Raw genomic sequence first — 13,506 nt, 5'->3', positions numbered from 1 at the left:
CCCGGGTCCATGATCAGTGAAATCATCATCACCCTAGGCCTTCTAAGAGTGGAGTCCAAACTGCCTCAGCATCGCAGGGGGGCCCATTCTAATGAAGACAAAGTCCTCCACCCGTTTCCAAAACATTGAGGGGCCACTCAAAAGAAAGGGGCAGTCGAGCCGAAGCTGCAGACGGTTGTCTTCATCCTGAATTTGTATTTAATCCTCATCCTAACTTTTGTTTCTTTCCTAAGTTTAAAAAAGCATATTTACCCTAGTACAGAGATCTACTAATACTGATGTAACATTTAGTTGACAGATTAATCAATTTTTTGTTTGGATTGGCCTCCCTAAATCTTTTTGACATAACAACAGTTCGCCCATGGGATGCTAATGCACAGAGTCCACTACGGGTCTAGGATCAGTGAAATCATCATCACTCTAGGCCTTCTAAGAGTGGAGTCCAAACTGCCTCAGCATCGCAGGGGGCCCATTCTAATGAAGACAAAGTCCTCCACCCGTTTCCAAAACATTGAGGGGCCACTCAAATGTAAGGGGCAGTCGAACCGAAGCTGCAGGCGTTTGTAATAATTCAGATTTTTTATTTAATCCTCATCCTAACTTTTGTTTGTTTCCTAAATTTAAAAAAGCATATTTACCCTAGGACAGAGATCTACTAACACTGATGTAACATTTAGGTGACAGATTAATACATTTTTTGGTTGGATTGGCTAACCTAAATCTTTTTGACATAACAACAGTTCGCCCATGGGATGCTAATGCACAGAGTCCACTACGGGTCTAGGATCAGTGAAATCACTATCACTCTAGGCCTTCTAAGAGTGGAGTCCAAACTGCCTAAGCATCGCAGGGGGGCCCATTCTAATGAAGACAATGTCCTCCACCAGTTTCCAAAACATTGAGGGGCCACTCAAAAGAAAGGGGCAGTCGAGCCGAAGCTGCAGACGGTTGTCTTCATCCTGAATTTGTATTTAATCCTCATCCTAACTTTTGTTTCTTTCCTAAGTTTAAAAAAGCATATTTACCCTAGTATAGAGTTCTACTAATACTGATGTAACATTTAGTTGACAGATTAATCAATTTTTTGTTTGGATTGGCCTCCCTAAATCTTTTTGACATAACAACAGTTCGCCCATGGGATGCTAATGCACAGAGTTTACCCTGTGTCTAGGATCAGTGAAATCATCATCACTCTAGGCCTTCTAAGAGTGGAGTCCAAACTGCCTCAGCATCGCAGGGGGCCCATTCTAATGAAGACAAAGTCCTCCACCCGTTTCCAAAACATTGAGGGGCCACTCAAATGTAAGGGGCAGTCGAACCGAAGCTGCAGACGTTTGTAATAATTCTGATTTTTTATTTAATCCTCATCCTAACTTTTGTTTGTTTCCTAAGTTTAAAAAAGCATATCTACCCTAGGACAGAGATCTACTAACACTGATGTAACATTTAGGTGACAGATTAATACATTTTTTGGTTGGATTGGCTAACCTAAATCTTTTTGACATAACAACAGTTCGCCCATGGGATGCTAATGCACAGAGTCCACTACGGGTCTAGGATCAGTGAAATCACTATCACTCTAGGCCTTCTAAGAGTGGAGTCCAAACTGCCTCAGCATCGCAGGGGGGCCCATTCTAATGAAGACAAAGTCCTCCACCCGTTTCCAAAACATTGAGGGGCCACTCAAAAGAAAGGGGCAGTCGAGCCGAAGCTGCAGACGGTTGTCTTCATCCTGAATTTTTATTTAATCCTCATCCTAACTTTTCTTTCTTTCCTAAGTTTAAAAAAGCATATTTACCCTAGTACAGAGATCTACTAATACTGATGTAACATTTAGTTGACAGATTAATCAATTTTTTGTTTGGATTGGCCTCCCTAAATCTTTTTGACATAACAACAGTTCGCCCATGGGATGCTAATGCACAGAGTCCACTACGGGTCTAGGATCAGTGAAATCATCATCACTCTAGGCCTTCTAAGAGTGGAGTCCAAACTGCCTCAGCATCGCAGGGGGCCCATTCTAATGAAGACAAAGTCCTCCACCCGTTTCCAAAACATTGAGGGGCCACTCAAATGTAAGGGGCAGTCGAACCGAAGCTGCAGGCGTTTGTAATAATTCAGATTTTTTATTTAACCCCTTCCCGCTCCTTGACGTACTATTACGTCATGGCAGCTGTATCGTTCGCGCTCCATGCCGTAATAGTACGTCACGGGAGTAACGGCCGTTTCGGCCGTCCTCCCGACACATACAGGAGCTGTGACGCTGCTGTCTTGTTCAGCAGCTGTCACAGCTCCTACAGCGGGGACCGATCGCTGTGTCCCCGCTGATTAACCCCTTAAAAGCCGCGTTCTATAGAGATCGCGGCTTTTTAGGGGTTAAGCTGCCATCGCCGGCCTGCTACGCGACAGCGGCCGGCGATGGTGACTATGGCAACCGGACACCAAACAATGGCGTCCGGCTATGCCATAGACGGAAGCCTAGTGGGTCCTGACAACGTCAGGACCCACTATGCTTGCTGTCAGTGAGTAGCTGACAGTTCTAATACACTGCACTACGCATGTAGTGCAGTGTATTAGAATAGCGATCAGGGCCTCCTGCCCTCATGTCCACTAATGGGACAAAGTAATAAAGTAAAAAAAAAGTTAAAAAAAGATGTGTAAAAATAAGAAAATAAAAGATTTAAAAGTATTAAAAGTAAAAATCCCCCTTTTTCCCTTATCAGTCCTTTATTATTAATAAAAATATATAAACAAACAAATAAACTATACATAATTGGTATCGCCGCGTCCGTAACGGCCTGAACTACAAAATTATTCCGTTATTTATCCCGCACGGTGAACGCCGTAAAATAAACTAATAATAAACCGAACCACAATCACAATTCTTTGGTCACTTCACCTCCCAAAAAATGGAATAAAAAGAGATCAAAAAGTCGCATGTACCTAAAAATGGTACTGATCGAAACTACAGTTCGTTACGCAAAAAATAAGTCCACGCACGGCTTTATTGATGGAAAAATAAAAACGTTCTGGCTCTTAGAATAAGGTAACACAAAAAGTGAATGATTGTTTACAAAACGTATTTTATTGTGCAAACGCCATAAGACATAAAAAAAAACTATAAACATCTGGTATCGACGTAATCGTATCGCCCCGCAGAATAAAGTGAACATGTCATTTATAGCGCACGGTGAACGCTGCAAAAAAAAAAAGAAAAAAAAACAATCGTACAATTGCTGTTTTTTAGTCACCACGCCACCTAAAAATAGAATAAAAACTGATCAAAAAGCCGCATGCACCCCAAGAAAACTACAATGGATTCCTCAAGGGGTCTAGTTTCCAAATTGGGGTCACTTTTGGGGGGTTCCCAATGTTTTGGCACCACAAGACCTCTTCAAACCGGACATGGTGCCTAATAAAAAAGAGGCTTCAAAATCCGCTAGGTCCTCCTAGGGCCACATGTGGGATATTTCTCAAAATTGCAGAATCTGGGCAATAAGTATTGAGTTGCGTTTCTCTGATACATCCTTTTGTGTTATAAAAAAAATGGTATAAAGAGGATTTTCTGACAAAAAAAAAAATTTAAATTTCACCTCTACTTTGCTCTAAATTTTTGTGAAACACCTAAAGGGTTCATAAACTTTCTAAATGCTGTTGTGAATACTTTGAGGGGTCTAGTTTCTAAAATGGGGTATTTGATAGGGGTTTCTAATATATGGGCCCCTCAAAGCAACTTCAGACCTGAACTGGAAACTAAAAAAATAAATAAATGAGGCAATACTTCATTTCTTACATTATACTGATAATGAGCCGTGCCCACCCCGAGATGACCCCAGTTTTGACCGTTTGGATAAACGGAGACCCCTATTAGACCGTTCCAGTGCCCGGTTTTCCCAAGCATTCACCCCCGAGACGTGTATTTCTATTGATGAGTCCCTGGTACATTTTAAAGGGAGGGTTCAATTCCGCGAGTACCTGCCGGGTAAGAGGGCAAGGTATGGCGTGAAGATGTATAAGCTGTGCGAGAGTGTATCAGGGTATACCTACAGGTTTAGGATATATGAAGGAAAGGCCACCCCCAAAGCAGACTGCATCCTGGACTACAATAGGTACATGGGAGGGATGGACTTGTAAGATCAAGCCCTGAAGCCCTACAGCGCCATGCAGTGTGGTATAAGAAGCTAGCCGGGCACATCATACAGATGGCATTGTACAATGCGTACGTGCTACGTCGATGTGCAGGCCAGACGGGAACTTTCCTGGAATTTCAAGAGGTGATTATCAAGAACCTAATATTTAGGGACCAAGAAGGGGGGGCACCCAGTACTTCTGGAAGCGAGCCCACACGCATCGTACCAGGGCGGCAACACTTTCCAGGAGAAGTTCCCCAAACTGGCAAGAAGGGAAAAAGTCAAAAGAGGTGCAAAGTCTGCTATAAGAGGGCGATAATGGATGACACAATATATCAATGTGACACGTGTCCCGAATAACCAGAGCTCTGTATGAAAGTGTTTTAAAATTTATCATACATCCCTTGGTTTATAATTTACCCCAATTTTACTTACCCTGATGCACTCCACACAGTTTATCCCCCCTCGTCTTTCCCCTCTGGGCCCTGCTGTGTGTCCAGGCAGCTGATAACAGCCACATGTAGGGTATTGCCATACCCGGGAGAACCCACATTACAGTTTATGGGTTGTATGTCTCCGGTCAAAATGCTCACTACACCTCTAGATGAATGCCTTAAGGGTGTAGTTTTTAAAACGGGGTCACTTCTTGCGGGTTTCAACTGTACTGGTACCTCAGGGGCTTCTGCATACATGACTTCGCACTAGAAAATCCCCAGTAGGCCAAATGGTGGTCCTTTCCTTCTGAGCCCTCCCATGGGCCCAAACGGCAGTTTATCACAACAAATGGGGTATTGCGGCACTCAGAACAAATTGCGCAACAGAATGGGGTATTTTGTTTCTTGTGAAAATAAGAAATTTTCAGCCAAAACTACATATTATTTGAAAAAAATTATTTTGTTTTCATTCCCAGCCCAATTCAAATAAGTTCTGTGAAAAAACTATGGGGTCAAAATGGTCACAACACCCATAAATGAATTCCTTGAGGGGTGTAGTTTCCAAAATGGGGTCATTTGTGGTTGGTTTCTATTGCTTTGATACCTCTGGGGCTCTGCAAATGCGACATGGCACCCGAAAACCAAACCAGCAAAATCTGTACTCCAAAGAACACACAGCGCTCCTTTCCTTCTGAGCCCTCCCATGGGCCCAAACGGCAGTTTATCACCACAAATGGGGTATTGCCGCACTCAGGACAAATTGGGCAACAAAATGGAGTATTTTATTTCTTGTGAAAATAAGAATTTTTGAGCTAAAATGACATATTATTGGAAAAAATATATTTTTTTTTAATTCCCAGCCCAATTCAAATAAGTTCTGTGAAGAAACTATGGAGTCTAAATGGTCACATTACCCATAAATGAATTCCTTGAGGGGTGTAGTTTCCAAAATGGGGTCACTTCTGGTGGGTTTCCATTGCTTTGATACCTCTGGGGCTCTGCAAATGCGACATGGCACCCGAAAACCAAACCAGCAAAATCTGCACTCCAAAGAACACACAGCGCTCCTTCCCTTCTGAGGCCTCCCATGGGCCCAAACGGCAGTTTATTGCCACAAATGGGGTATTGATGCACTCAGGAGAAATTGGGCAACAAAATTGAGTATTTTGTTCCCTGTGAAAATAAGAAATTTTGGTAAAAAATTACATCTTATTGGAAAAAATGTCATTTTTTTAATGTCACAGCCCAATTGAAATAGGTGCTGTGAAAAAACAGTGTGGTCAAAATGCTAACAACAACCATAAATGAATTCCTTGAGGGGTGTAGTTTCCAAAATGGGGTCACTTTTGGTGGGTTTCCATTGCTTTGATACCTCTGAGGCTCTGCAAATGCGACATGGCACCCGAAAACCAATCCAGCAAAATCTGGACTCCAACAAACATATAGCACTCCTTTCCTTCTGAGCCCTCCCATGGGCCCAAACGGCAGTTTATCACCACAAATGGGGTATTGCCACACTAAGGACAAATTGGGCAACAAAAAGGGGTATTTTGTTCCCTGTGAAAATAAGAAATTTTGATCACAAATGACATTTTATTGTAAAAAATGACATTTTTTTCATTTCAGAGCCCAATTCAAATACGTGCTGTGAAAAAACTGTGCGGTCAAAATGGTAACAACAACCCTAAATGAATTCCTTGAGGGGTGTAGTTTCCAAAATGGGGTCACTATTGGGGGATTCCTACTGTTTTGACACCTCAACACCTCTTCAAACCTGGCATGCTGCCTAAAATATATTCTAATAAAAAAGAGGACTCAAAATGCACTAGGTGCTTCTTTGCTTCTAGGGCTTGTGTTTTAGTCCATGAGCGCAGTAGGGCCACATGTGGGACATTTCTAAAAACTGCAGAATCTGGACAATACATATTTAGTAGTGTTTCTCTGGTAAAACCTTCTGTGTTACAGAAAAAAAAATGAATAAAATTGAAATTCAGCAAGAAAAATGAAATTTGCAAATTTCACCTCCACTTTGCTTTAATTCTTGTGAAATGCCTGAAGGGTTAAAAAACTTTATAATTGCTGTTTTGAATACTTTGAGGGGTCTAGTTTTTAAAATGGGGTGTTTTATCAGGGTTTCTAATACATAGGCCCCACAAAGCCACTTCAGAACTCAAGAGGTACCTTAAAAAAAAGGCTTTTGAAATTTTCTTAAAAATATGAGAAATTGCTGTTCATGTTCAAAGCCTTGTAACGTCCAAGAAAAATAAAAGAATGTTCAAAAAACGATGCCAATCTAAAGTAGACATATGGGAAATGTGAACTAGTAACTATTGTGGGTGGTATAACCGTCTGTTTTACAAGCAGATGCATTTCAATTCTGAAAAATGCTATTTTTTCTAAATTTTCTCTACATTTTGCAATTTTTCACCAATAAACACTGAATATATCGACCAAATTTTACCACGAACATGAAGCCCAATGTGTCACGAGAAAACAATCTCAGAATCGCTTGGGTAGGTTTAAGCATTCCGACGTTATTACCACATAAAGTGAAATATGTCAGATTTGAAAAATGGGCTCTGAGCCTTAAGGCCCAAACTAGGCTGCGTCCTTAAGGGGTTAATCCTCATCCTAACTTTTGTTTGTTTCCTAAATTTAAAAAAGCATATTTACCCTAGGACAGAGATCTACTAACACTGATGTAACATTTAGGTGACAGATTAATCAATTTTTTGTTTGGATTGGCCTCCCTAAATCTTTTTGACATAACAACAGTTCGCCCATGGGATGCTAATGCACAGAGTTTACCCCGTGTCTAGGATCAGTGAAATCATCATCACTCTAGGCCTTCTAAGAGTGGAGTCCAAACTGCCTCAGCATCGCAGGGGGCCCATTCTAATGAAGACAAAGTCCTCCACCCGTTTCCAAAACGTTGAGGGGCCACTCAAATGTAAGGGGCAGTCGAACCGAAGCTGCAGGCGTTTGTAATAATTCAGATTTTTTATTTAATCCTCATCCTAACTTTTGTTTGTTTCCTAAGTTTAAAAAAGCATAACTACCCTAGGACAGAGATCTACTAACACTGATGTAACATTTAGGTGACAGATTAATACATTTTTTGGTTGGATTGGCTAACCTAAATCTTTTTGACATAACAACAGTTCGCCCATGGGATGCTAATGCACAGAGTCCACTACGGGTCTAGGATCAGTGAAATCACTATCACTCTAGGCCTTCTAAGAGTGGAGTCCAAACTGCCTCAGCATCACAGGGGGGCCCATTCTAATGAAGACAATGTCCTCCACCCGTTTCCAAAACATTGAGGGGCCACTCAAAAGAAAGGGGCAGTCGAGCCGAAGCTGCAGACGGTTGTCTTCATCCTGAATTTGTATTTAATCCTCATCCTAACTTTTGTTTCTTTCCTAAGTTTAAAAAAGCATATTTACCCTAGTACAGAGTTCTACTAATACTGATGTAACATTTAGTTGACAGATTAATCAATTTTTTGTTTGGATTGGCCTCCCTAAATCTTTTTGACATAACAACAGTTCGCTCATGGGATGCTAATGCACAGAGTTTACCCCGAGTCTAGGATCAGTGAAATCATCATCACTCTAGGCCTTCTAAGAGTGGAGTCCAAACTGCCTCAGCATCGCAGGGGGCCCATTCTAATGAAGACAAAGTCCTCCACCCTTTTCCAAAACATTGAGGGGCCACTCAAATGTAAGGGGCAGTCGAACCGAAGCTGCAGGCGTTTGTAATAATTCAGATTTTTTATTTAATCCTCATCCTAACTTTTGTTTGTTTCCTAAATTTAAAAAAGCATATTTACCCTAGGACAGAGATCTACTAACACTGATGTAACATTTAGGTGACAGATTAATAAATTTTTTGGTTGGATTGGCTAACCTAAATCTTTTTGACATAACAACAGTTTGCCCATGGGATGCTAATGCACAGAGTCCACTACGGGTCTAGGATCAGTAAAATCACTATCACTCTAGGCCTTCTAAGAGTGGAGTCCAAACTGCCTCAGCATCGCAGGGGGGCCCATTCTAATGAAGACAAAGTCCTCCACCCGTTTCCAAAACATTGAGGGGCCACTCAAAAGAAAGGGGCAGTCGAGCCGAAGCTGCAGACGGTTGTCTTCATCCTGAATTTGTATTTAATCCTCATCCTAACATTTGTTTCTTTCCTAAGTTTAAAAAAGCATATTTACCCTAGTACAGAGTTCTACTAATACTGATGTAACATTTAGTTGACAGATTAATCAATTTTTTGTTTGGATTGGCCTCCCTAAATCTTTTTGACATAACAACAGTTCGCCCATGGGATGCTAATGCACAGAGTTTACCCCGTGTCTAGGATCAGTGAAATCATCATCACTCTAGGCCTTCTAAGAGTGGAGTCCAAACTGCCTCAGCATCGCAGGGGGCCCATTCTAATGAAGACAAAGTCCTCCACCCGTTTCCAAAACATTGAGGGGCCACTCAAATGTAAGGGGCAGTCGAACCGAAGCTGCAGACGTTTGTAATAATTCTGATTTTTTATTTAATCCTCATCCTAACTTTTGTTTGTTTCCTAAGTTTAAAAAAGCATATCTACCCTAGGACAGAGATCTACTAACACTGATGTAACATTTAGGTGACAGATTAATACATTTTTTGGTTGGATTGGCTAACCTAAATCTTTTTGACATAACAACAGTTCGCCCATGGGATGCTAATGCACAGAGTCCACTACGGGTCTAGGATCAGTGAAATCACTATCACTCTAGGCCTTCTAAGAGTGGAGTCCAAACTGCCTCAGCATCACAGGGGGGCCCATTCTAATGAAGACAATGTCCTCCACCCGTTTCCAAAACATTGAGGGGCCACTCAAAAGAAAGGGGCAGTCGAGCCGAAGCTGCAGACGGTTGTCTTCATCCTGAATTTGTATTTAATCCTCATCCTAACTTTTGTTTCTTTCCTAAGTTTAAAAAAGCATATTTACCCTAGTACAGAGTTCTACTAATACTGATGTAACATTTAGTTGACAGATTAATCAATTTTTTGTTTGGATTGGCCTCCCTAAATCTTTTTGACATAACAACAGTTCGCTCATGGGATGCTAATGCACAGAGTTTACCCCGAGTCTAGGATCAGTGAAATCATCATCACTCTAGGCCTTCTAAGAGTGGAGTCCAAACTGCCTCAGCATCGCAGGGGGCCCATTCTAATGAAGACAAAGTCCTCCACCCGTTTCCAAAACATTGAGGGGCCACTCAAATATAAGGGGCAGTCGAACCGAAGCTGCAGACGTTTGTAATAATTCTGATTTTTTATTTAATCCTCATCCTAACTTTTGTTTGTTTCCTAAATTTAAAAAAGCATATTTACCCTAGGACAGAGATCTACTAACACTGATGTAACATTTAGGTGACAGATTAATACATTTTTTGGTTGGATTGGCTAACCTAAATCTTTTTGACATAACAACAGTTTGCCCATGGGATGCTAATGCACAGAGTCCACTACGGGTCTAGGATCAGTGAAATCACTATCACTCTAGGCCTTCTAAGAGTGGAGTCCAAACTGCCTCAGCATCGCAGGGGGGCCCATTCTAATGAAGACAAAGTCCTCCACCCGTTTCCAAAACATTGAGGGGCCACTCAAAAGAAAGGGGCAGTCGAGCCGAAGCTGCAGACGGTTGTCTTCATCCTGAATTTGTATTTAATCCTCATCCTAACTTTTGTTTCTTTCCTAAATTTAAAAAAGCATATTTACCCTAGTACAGAGTTCTAATAATACTGATGTAACATTTAGTTGACAGATTAATCAATTATTAGTTTGGATTGGCCTCTCGAAATCTTTTTGACATAACAACAGTTTGCCCATGGGATGCTAATGCACAGAGTTTACCCCGTGTCTAGGATCAGTGAAATCATCATCACTCTAGGCCTTCTAAGAGTGGAGTCCAAACTGCCTCAGCATCGCAGGGGGCCCATTCTAATGAAGACAAAGTCCTCCACCCGTTTCCAAAACATTGAGGGGCCACTCAAATGTAAGGGGCAGTCGAACCGAAGCTGCAGGCGTTTGTAATAATTCAGATTTTTTATTTAATCCTCATCCTAACTTTTGTTTGTTTCCTAAATTTTAAAAAGCATATTTACCCTAGGACAGAGATCTACTAACACTGATGTAACATTTAGGTGACAGATTAATACATTTTTTGGTTGGATTGGCTAACCTAAATCTTTTTGACATAACAACAGTTCGCCCATGGGATGCTAATGCACAGAGTCCACTACGGGTCTAGGATCAGTGAAATCACTATCACTCTAGGCCTTCTAAGAGTGGAGTCCAAACTGCCTCAGCTTCGCATAGGGACCCATTCTAATGAAGACAATGTCCTCCACCAGTTTCCAAAACATTGAGGGGCCACTCAAAAGAAAGGGGCAGTCGAGCGGAAGCTGCAGACGGTTGTCTTCATCCTGAATTTGTATTTAATCCTCATCCTAACTTTTGTTTCTTTCCTAAGTTTAAAAAAGCATATTTACCCTAGTACAGAGTTCTACTAATACTGATGTAACATTTAGTTGACAGATTAATCAATTTTTTGTTTGGATTGGCCTCCCTAAATCTTTTTGACATAACAACAGGTCGCCCATGGGATGCTAATGCACAGAGTTTACCCCGGGTCCAGGATCAGTGAAATCATCATCACTCTAGGCCTTCTAAGAGTGGAGTCCAAACTGCCTCAGCATCGCAGGGGGCCCATTCTAATGAAGACAAAGTCCTCCACCCGTTTCCAAAACATTGAGGGGCCACTCAAATGTAAGGGGCAGTCGAACCGAAGCTGGAGACTTTTGTAATAATTCGGATTATTTATTTAATCCTCATCCTAACTTTTGTTTGTTTCCTAAATTTAAAAAAACATATTTACCCTAGGACAGAGATCTACTAACACTGATGTAACATTTAGGTGCCAGATTAATACATTTTTTGGTTGGATTGGCTAACCTAAATCTTTTTGACATAACAACAGTTTGCCCATGGGATGCTAATGCACAGAGTCCACTACGGGTCTAGGATCAGTGAAATCACTATCACTCTAGGCCTTCTAAGAGTGGAGTCCAAACTGCCTCAGCATCGCAGGGGGGCCCATTCTAATGAAGACAATGTCCTCCACCCGTTTCCAAAACATTGAGGGGCCACTCAAAAGAAAGGGGCAGTCGAGCCGAAGCTGCAGACGGTTGTCTTCATCCTGAATTTGTATTTAATCCTCATCCTAACTTTTGTTTCTTTCCTAAGTTTAAAAAAGCATATTTACCCTAGTACAGAGTTCTACTAATACTGATGTAACATTTAGTTGACAGATTAATCAATTTTTTGTTTGAATTGGCCTCCCTAAATCTTTTTAAAAAAACAACAGTTCGCCCATGGGATGCTAATGCACAGAGTTTACCCCGTGTCTAGGATCAGTGAAATCATCATCACTCTAGGCCTTCTAAGAGTGGAGTCCAAACTGCCTCAGCATCGCAGGGGGCCCATTCTAATGAAGACAAAGTCCTCCACCCGTTTCCGAAACATTGAGGGGCCACTCAAAAGAAAGGGGCAGTAGTGCCGAAGCTGCAGACGGTTGTCTTCATCCTGAATTTGTATTTAATCCTCATCCTAACTTTTCTTTCTTTCCTAAGTTTAAAAAAGCATATTTACCCTAGTACAGAGTTCTACTTATACTGATGTAACATTTAGGTGACAGATTAATCAATTTTTTGTTTGGATTGGCCTCCCTAAATCTTTTTGACATAACAACAGGTCGCCCATGGGATGCTAATGCACAGAGTTTACCCCGGGTCTAGGATCAGTGAAATCATCATCACTCTAGGCCTTCTAAGAGTGGAGTCCAAACTGCCTCAGCATCGCAGGGGGCCCATTCTAATGAAGACAAAGTCCTCCACCCGTTTCCAAAACATTGAGGGGCCACTCAAAAGAAAGGGGCAGTCGAGCCGAAGCTGCAGACGGTTGTCTTCATCCTGAATTTGTATTTAATCCTCATCCTAACTTTTGTTTCTTTGCTAAGTTTAAAAAAGCATATTTACCCTAGTACAGAGATCTACTAATACTGATGTAACATTTAGTTGACAGATTAATTAATTTTTTGTTTGGATTGGCCTCCATAAATCTTTTTGACATAACAACAGTTCGCCCATGGGATGCTAATGCACAGAGTTTACCCCGTGTCTAGGATCAGTGAAATCATCATCACTCTAGGCCTTCTAAGAGTGGAGTACAAACTGCCTCAGCATCGCAGGGGGCCCATTCTAATGAAGACAAAGTCCTCCACCCGTTTCCAAAACATTGAGGGGCCACTCAAATGTAAGGGGCAGTCGAACAGAAGCTGCAGGCGTTTGTAATAATTAAGATTTTTTATTTAATCCTCATCCTAACTTTTGTTTGTTTCCTAAGTTTAAAAAATATTATCTACCCCAGGACAGAGATCTACTAACACTGATGTAACATTTAGGTGACAGATTAATACATTTTTTGGTTGGGTTGACTAACCTAAATCTTTTTGACATAACAACAGTTCTCCCATGGGATGCTAATGCACAGAGTCCACTACGGGTCTAGGATCAGTGAAATCACTATCACTCTAGGCCTTCTAAGAATGGAGTCCAAACTGCCTCAGCATCGTAGGGGGGCCCATTCTAATGAAGACAAAGTCCTCCACCCGTTTTCAAAACATTGAGGGGCCACTCAAATATAAGGGGCAGTCGAACCGAAGCTGCAGACGTTTGTAATAATTCTGATTTTTTATTTAATCCTCATCCTAACTTTTGTTTGTTTCCTAAATTTAAAAAAGCATATTTACCCTAGGACAGAGAGCTACTAACACTGATGTAACATTTAGGTGACAGATTAATAAATTTTTTGGTTGGATTGGCTAACCTAAATCTT

Source organism: Rhinoderma darwinii, unplaced genomic scaffold (genome assembly GCF_050947455.1).
Source record: "Rhinoderma darwinii isolate aRhiDar2 unplaced genomic scaffold, aRhiDar2.hap1 Scaffold_138, whole genome shotgun sequence".
Taxonomy (NCBI): domain Eukaryota; kingdom Metazoa; phylum Chordata; class Amphibia; order Anura; family Rhinodermatidae; genus Rhinoderma; species Rhinoderma darwinii.
This window is presented reverse-complemented; position numbering follows the sequence as displayed.